This window comes from Papio anubis, chromosome 1, assembly GCF_008728515.1.
Source record: "Papio anubis isolate 15944 chromosome 1, Panubis1.0, whole genome shotgun sequence".
Classification (NCBI taxonomy): Eukaryota; Metazoa; Chordata; class Mammalia; order Primates; family Cercopithecidae; genus Papio; species Papio anubis.
The window spans coordinates 217,012,863-217,019,586 of record NC_044976.1 but is presented as its reverse complement, the minus strand read 5'-3'; the positions used below and the strand labels follow the sequence as shown (position 1 = coordinate 217,019,586).

General features: G+C 37.5%; 1 long non-coding RNA gene across 1 annotated transcript; it reads left to right on the top strand.

The window, feature by feature from the left end:
- The first annotated feature begins 266 nt into the window (after window positions 1-266).
- LOC110742377 lies at window positions 267-4,657 on the top strand. The gene is made up of 2 exons (XR_002520066.2): window positions 267-1,084; window positions 2,127-4,657. It is a non-coding gene; the product is annotated as an uncharacterized LOC110742377 (long non-coding RNA).
- Window positions 4,658-6,724: the final 2,067 nt, after the last annotated feature.

Below are 6,724 nucleotides of genomic sequence, written 5' to 3'. Positions count from 1 at the left end.
ACTCTATTCAATATAAATACATCAAAGACAAGTTTTCCCATTCTTTAATAACACATTCTAAAGCCCTTTATATTAGATGAAAAACTGTTATTTAACATTTCTTATTGGACATTGTTTTAATCTATTCATTAATATGTACTGGATGCATAATGTGTTTCAGGCCCTATGCTAGATATCAGGAATGTGAAATAAAAATACATGAGTTTTGCTACCAGGAACCTTGTTAGCTATTAGAAAACCACAAGCAAACCCCAAAATAACTACAAGAATCAGTTCTAGGTGTAACTGGGTAGCAAATCTAACTCTATTCTACCATGGAAAGTGCAGGGAAGAAAGAGGGAGATGAAAGACAAATTTTAGAAAGTAGATTTGCATTGAGTTTTGAAGATTATAAGGCACTCAAGTTAAACAAAGTTCAGGAAGAAGCAACAGTCTTATGCGTAATACAAAGTCTTGAAATAACCTGGCATCTTCATAACTGCTAGAAGTAGGGTGTTACTGGGGTTCAGACAGCAAGGGATGGAGAGTAAAAAGGGCTTTAGAGGCTGCAACCAGCTGTAGATTTGTGTTAGGCCATGTTGTACAGATGCTGGACGTCTAGACAAGCACTTTTATGTACAATGACAACCACGTGGACAATTTCACAAAAGTGAATGTCAGGAAACTATTTTGAAGACTACAGCAGTCGCTGGGTAAGCAAAAAAGGGATCTGGAATGTCAGGACGGAAAAGGAGCAAATGGTTCCCTACTTTCACCTTCCAGTCTTTCTGACCCAATTTATACTTTTATCTGAAAATAAATGCATCTCATTCATAATTTTAAACAGCATGGTCTGATAAGAGAATTCCCAATGAATTATCCGTTTATTTTAAGTGTGTTTATTTTACAGTACAAGGACCTGGAAGTCCACCTCTCTCCTCCACACTTAAACAGAGGACCTAACTCTGCAGGATTTCTAGTAGGAGGGTCAGTGGATGTGAAATGACCCCAGGTCATTTCTATGAGTCCTTCCTTCAGAGTAACCATTCATAGACAATAAAGATGCATGCAGGAAGGAGAAGAAAACTGGGACAAAGTGATAGAGGTAAGGCCAGCAATAAAAGTCTTCCAAGGGTTTGATAGAATTCGATAGACAGCAGCGTGGGTAATGGAAGACATATGCATTTAGGAGAGATTTAAAGCATAATTTACATGGCTTTTGAAAATGAACATAAGTCCTTAATTTCAGAGAAATGACTCTTAAAATTCTTTGGGTCGTTTAGGAGATGACAAAAATAAAGCCATGATTTCCAGTTTCAGCAGCATTGTAGATTAAATTTTGTCTGCACCCACTAAATCAAATAGCTTGATATATTTCCCTCCTCAAAAGAAGCCCAAGTGAATTTTTCCAGGAGAGTGTTACCAACTGGATAGAGTCAGCATCCTCTTGAAAAGTAACCTGGAAGTGAAGGGACAACCGCAAGGGAGTGATAATCAGTTTGTTCCTCTGAAGACTGGGGTGCTGAAAGAACCACCAGGGCAAACATCATGTCTGACAGTAAACCAAGTGCTTAGTAAATAAGTCCAGTGGTCCCCCCTGGCATTGTCAACTGTGGGAGCCACTTCTCTCTCTTCAATGGAATACACAGCCTAGTCCAAATGCTTTGCTAATGAAACCTTCTGCCTGCTGTTACCTGTTTTGCAACACAGGACAGATGTTCTGAGCTGTATATGTGGTATTTATCCTGAGAGAATGTCAGGACTGCAATCTGTGTGCAGCTATCCAGGAATTTGAGAAAGAACAGTGAGAGATCATGGGATGATCACTGACATCCTCATTAACCTTAGGAAATGATTTCATGTCCTTGGGACTAAGTATCTCCATAGATAAAGTGAGGAGATTAGCATCAGTTTCTCTGTGCATCTAAGACGTGTTGCTGTGGTTAATTCAAATCACATTTGGGGTAGACAGATGAGCCCTGGGTCAACAATAGAGTCAGGAGCTCCTGGTGATTCTGATGATATAAGAGGAGACACTTACAGAGCACTCACTGGCACCAAGCTCTGTTCTAAGGACATGACTTATATGAACCTATTATATTCTCTTGACAATGATACTAATGATATCCCCATTCCTATCATCACAGACAAGGAAACTAAGGCTGAGAGCGGAGAAGTAACATACCCAAGGACACTTGCATAGCAGAACCAAAATTTTGAGCATAGGTGCTGGCATTCCAAATTCCCACATATTATGCTGCTGTCATGGGTTCCTGCTGAAATGGAAAAAGGACACACATGTACCTACCGGGCAACCACTACTCACCATTCTAAGTCATCTCTTTAGTGAGTCATTTTTAGTGTTCTGCTTTCCTTTAAACTATATGCTTTGGGGAAAATTTCTCTGTTTTGAGTTACAGCTTTGAGCTCCCCAGACTGCTCTATTCTCTTGAAGAATCCTCAGATATTTAACGCTTAAATAACTGATGTTCATACTGCATACGTGTAGACAGGAAACAGTGTCTCCTTGGTATACATCAATTCCTATTTCACACAAATATATCTGAATGCTCTGCTTTGGAGTAAGAAGAGTAAGGGAGGTTAAATAAGAATATATAGGCAGGGCCAGTGACAAGTGGGGTTCTGATAAATATTAATGACTGACAGTGACCCTGAGAAGGGATGAAGGGTAGGAATATAATTATGAAAAAACTAGCAGATAAGATACAGCTTTGTAGCTTCTGAGTTTGGGGATATTTGCTTTGTCAAACCTGTTGAGAAAACCTGGCATGGATGAAACCAACATCTAGAGTTTAATCCTAGGATGGTGTTTTCAGGTTCAGAAGTGGACACCAGAGGACAATTGGAATATGGGAAGCAGTTCAGAATATGCTTGTCTCATTCAACAGGATGGCCCCTCAGCACTAGATCCAAGTATGTTTACTCTAATCAATGTGCAGTGGGGGGACCTGGTGAGACACTGTAAAACACAGGAAGTGTTACTTGTGGGAGAAGGAGGACTGAGAAATCTTACAAAAATCACCTTTAAAAATCTGTTGATAGATAGATAGATAGATAGATAGATAGATAGATAGATAGATAGCTAGCTTTACATGTAATTACAGATCTGAGCTACCCACTGTGAAGACTATAATCATTCCTGCAAGAGACATTTGGTCTCATCTCAGCATTTAGTTTTTGCTTGCATTGACTAATTCTCCCTTTTTCCTGAAGTGGAATGAGAATGACAGAGAAGAAAATTGAACTGTACAAGGGCCGGGTTACAAAAATTTAATTTTCATTATTATTATTCAAGTTTAAGCATCGAGGAAGAAAGGGGAGGCAAAGGTGTCTTTGCTACTATGTGACCTGAATACTGTATGCATCACTACTAATGTGGTACTATTTAAAATACAAGTTTGAGCCCACAAAACTGAAGAGGAGAACCCTATATTTTCATTAATTCACTGAGGCAGTTGGTACTGTTAGAAGCATCTCAGTAGCCAATTTCTCGCAAATCCACTAACGTTTCTTCTTCTGAAATGCATTACCCAGTTACCTTTCATTTGCTAAATGGTGACACTGATCCAAAATGATTGATCACTAATCACTGTAGATCCTCAAACTCGTAGTTTCTTTTCTATGTTTCTGTTTCCATCTTTGAAAAAAGGAAATGAAAATTCAAATACCTTTTGGTATGCTCTAAAGAAAAACTAGATTTTTTTATTTTTTTAATTTTTAAATTTTAAAATGATTTTTAAGTCAACAAACTATGTCTTATGACTGTTGTCAATTTCCCTGAAGAATGGATGCTTGCACACTCTGCAGAGAGCTCATGAGTTGGTCCTCTGGGGTATCAGGCTGTACTAGAAAATACTTATTAAACACAAGATGACCAAAGGAAAAAGTGAGTTGTAATCCCTAAGGTCATAATTTTCACCATATGAAGCACTCTTTTCTAATCTAGGAAATGTAAATGTAAATGCAATTCTGGAAATACTCTCAATACTTCATTGAACACATGTGCACAGTCTCTCATGCACTCACCCATCCAGCCAGTCATCTAGCGATCCTTCTGTATCAGCCTTTTACTTGAATCCCCTTCATGGTTTTTCATTTGATGCTGACAAATCCCAAAGTTCTGAGCACTGATTACAGGGCCCGGCATGCTTTGCCTCAGCTTACTTCCTCAGCTCTGTTTGTTCCAGTCTTGGAGTTATGTTTTGCTTTGTTTAAATTCCTTACATTTTAATTTGTCTCCCATATTAGGGCATTCTTACTTGCTATTTGCTTACATGGAAATATTCTTCTCACAGTATATTTCTTCATATTTTATTCCTCAGAAACATTTACTCATAAATGAGTAAAACTTAGCCAGAGTAGATTAGCTATCGATTATTAAGAAGGTTTTCATGTCATAATCATTTCTTGAATACTTACCTCTTTCTAGCTATTGAACAAGAAAACAGAGATTAGCAAAGAACTTGTTCTCAAGTAGATTACATGCTAGTAGAAGATAGATTAAAGCTAAAGCTATTGTGTAAACCCAGTGCAGTGTCATGATGCCATGTTACCATGTAAGGGAAAACAACAAGCATTTAATCTAGACTTTGAAAGGACAAAAGAGCTATCTGAAGAAGGAATGCTTGATCAAAGTTTCAAAAAAAAAAAAAAAAAAGCCGAAACTAGTCAGAAATGTGAGGAAAAGACTACCAGACAAAACTACCAGAAGGAAAAAGCATATTAGGTGTCTGAAAATAGTTTTTCAAGGCTGACACATATAAAGGGTATGACAGAGTGGTGGGAAGTCAATGTGGACAGTTTTCAGAACAGTCAGGTATCACAGAATTCTACATCATACCACGCCATTTGAAGTAATCTCATAGGAAGCAATCTCAACAGAAACTTGAACTCAAATGGAAATGAGATTGCAGTTTTTGCTTCTTTTAATGGGAAATTTATACTTCACTTCTTGAGAAAGAGAGAGAGATGCTATTTCGTATCTTAGGATAGGTGGTGGGGACATAAATATTAAATTATCATCATTGATTTTAAAAAGGTAAATGTATGTAGAACTGTACAGGTAGATAAACACAACAGATGGAAAGCATGAATTTATCTCATCCATCTTCCATCGTTGACAATTAAGACATCCTAGGGTATTAACCAATGAGGATGAGACAAAGAAAAAACAAATTTGGGGAAATGAGTTGTAAGTTTAATATAATAACCTAATGAAAATACAAAAAAGCAACTGGGTGCGGTGGCTCACACCTGTAATCCCAGCACTTTGGGAGGCCGAGGTGGGCAGATCACAAGGTCAGGAGTTCGAGACCAGCCTGGCCAACATGGTGAAATCCCATCTCTACCAAAAATACAAAAACTAGTTGGGCATGGTGGTGGGCGCCTGTAGACCCAGGTACTCAGGAGGCTGAGGCAGGAGGATCGCTTGAACCCAAGAGGCAGAGGTTGCAGTGAGCCGAGATCATGCCATTGCACTCCAGCCTAGGTGACAGAGCGAGACTCTGTCTCAAAAAAAAGAAGAAGGAAGGAGAGAAAGAGAGAGAGAGAGAGAGAAAGGAAGGAAGGAAGGAAGGATGGAAGGAAGGAAGGATGGATGGAAGGAAGGAAGGAAGGAAGGAAGGAAGGAAGGAAGGAAGGAAGGAAGGAAGGAAGGAAAGGGAGGGAGGGAGAAAGAGAGAGAGAAAGAAAGAAAGAAAAAGAAAGAAAGAAGGAAGGAAGGAAGGAAGGAAGGAAGGAAGGAAGGAAGGAAGGAAGGAAGGAAGGAAGGAAAGAAGGAAAGAAAGAGAAAAAGAAAAAAGAAAGAAAAAAGAAAATACAAACAAGCTTTGGTGACCCATGAAAAGCTAATTCTAAAACTGTATATGAAAATTAAATTACATTGAAAAAGTAAAAAATAACTTTGGAAAAAGAAAAAAATGTGAGAAAATTATTCTATTATTGAGATCTCCTAAAATAGTAATTAAGAGTGTGTGATATCTGGGCATAGATAGGCAAATGGATCAATAGAAACAAGAACCCAGAAACACCAACAAACGTCCGTGATATACAACAAGGTTGTCACTGCACATCAGTGAAGTTAAATAGTTGTGCAAAAATTAGATAACCAGATAAAAATGAAATTGCTAAAGAATTTCTTTGGGGATGATGAAAAAGTCTAAAAACAGGCAGCGCTGATGGCTGCACACGTTTTGATTATACATAATGCCCCTAAATTGTACACCTAACAGTGGTTCAAATGGTAAACTTTATGTATTTTCACCATAGTGAAAGAAATGAAATTTCATGTCTAAATGTTGAAAATTATGTCCATGCAAAAAACCTACACACAGACGTTTATAGCAGCTTCATTCATAATTACCAAAAACTAGAAGAAACCCAGATGTCCTATAATATTAAGTAAATAGGTAAAATACACTTTTGCCTATTTAAAATAGATTTAAAAATAAATTTTTACAGTTTTTATTATACATAAAATTTTAGTTTTACTATTTAATGTTTTACTATTTCAATTTTACCATGTGCAATTTATTCGTGAAAGTTTCAAGTGGATTATAGGTATAGAAAGCTATAGAAACATTTTTTCTTTCACATTTACCTTGGAGAATCTGATGACTATGTATCTTGAGAATGGTTATCTCACATAGTATCTCACAGGGGTTCTCTGAATTTCTTGAATTTTCATGTTGACCTCTATAGAGAGATTGGGAAATTGTTCATGAGC